Genomic DNA, 1,508 nt, shown 5'->3' with positions numbered 1-1,508 from the left:
AGTGTCTCTGGTTTTATGTGGAGTTCCTTAATCCACTTAGATTTGACCTTAGTACAAGGAGATAGGAATGGATCAATTCGCATTCTTCTACATGATAACTGCCAGTTGTGCCAGCACCATTTGTTGAAAATGCTATCTCTTTTCCACTGGATGGTTTTTGCTCCCTTGTCAAAGATCAAGTGAACATAGGTGTGTGGATTCATTTCCAAACATTTTTAAAATGAAAAGGCACTCTTGTGCCCTCCTCACTCGGTGCACTTTGCTGTTGATGTGACAAGGCAATTGAAGATGTTTCTGGAAATTTGTTCTCAACTCATAAGGTAGTGTTAACTATATGGTTATTGGCTAGAAATCCTGAGTTGTCAACTGTATATATCTATAGTTTGTAAAGAGAACAAAACAACCCAGACAGATTCTTGATACTCCTTGTTTGGTGTGAAGACTGTGAGGGGAAGGTGCCTTTTGGAGGGAGCCAGAGCTCAGAGTATGCACTGTAAGGCTAGACCTGATACTGTGATGGGCATCTATTTAGCCTCAGGTTGTCCTGTTTTTGTATATAGTGGCATAGCATTCTGCTGACACTCTTAGTTGTGGATGGGGGAGGGGTCAGCTGGCATGAGAAGTGTTTGGAGCTTTTTTCTTTAGTTAAGTGCAGTAGGTTTTAAACATTTTAAAGGAACTGTAGAACTCATCATTGTCAGCAAAGCAAAGAACTATTGCATCAATGGAAATTCAAGAAACCTCTGGACCTAAACACAATTTGCAACTTTCTGGTTTTTTTTTTTTTTTTGTATGTTTAGAATGCTGAAATGTTTTTGAAGTTAAATAAACAGTATTACATTTTTAAAAAATAAAGAGGAATTTGATACATTTTAAAGGGGAAAATGGTAGATAGGGAGAGTGTAAAGAAAGAAAACCTGAAATCATGGTGAGATCAAAAAGTGATTTTTTTAAAATAGCTGAAACATTGAAAAATGTCCTCTTCTACCAATAGTACTCATGCCTCAGCTCCCATAATGTCGAACCTGTCATATTGTGCAGCCAAGGAGGCTCAAGGTTGCAAAGGGAATTAAGGTTGATAGTTAAGTGATCCAGGAGGGGAAAGGGATTATTAGGATTGCCTGGATGGATCAAAGGAAATCACAAGGGTCTTTCTCATGAGTAGGATGAAACAGAAAGAAATGTAAAGTAAAGGCTTAATTTAACTAACAGCTTCAAACATGGAGGAAGAAAGCCATGAGAACAGAGGTACAGTGTATGACTGGAACCTAGGGACTAAACTTAGCTCATGGTCTGGATGCACACAGGACCCTTGCCTGTACAATTGAAAGGAACTGAGTCAAACACCCAAATGAGAAAATAGACATATAAAAATGTCTGTAATCAGCCCCCAGAATCCTTTAATTTTAGTGTACCTGTGGCCTCCCTTCCCCCAGCCTGGAACCTGCCTGCTCAAGGGTGGAGCTACCGGCTCATTCGTCCTGCCACGCCCACTGCTGGAACCTGCC

Source organism: Mus caroli, chromosome 15 (genome assembly GCF_900094665.2).
Source record: "Mus caroli chromosome 15, CAROLI_EIJ_v1.1, whole genome shotgun sequence".
NCBI classification, from domain to species: Eukaryota; Metazoa; Chordata; class Mammalia; order Rodentia; family Muridae; genus Mus; species Mus caroli.
The sequence above is the reverse complement of the archived record's forward strand: the minus strand, read 5'-3'. Positions refer to the sequence as shown.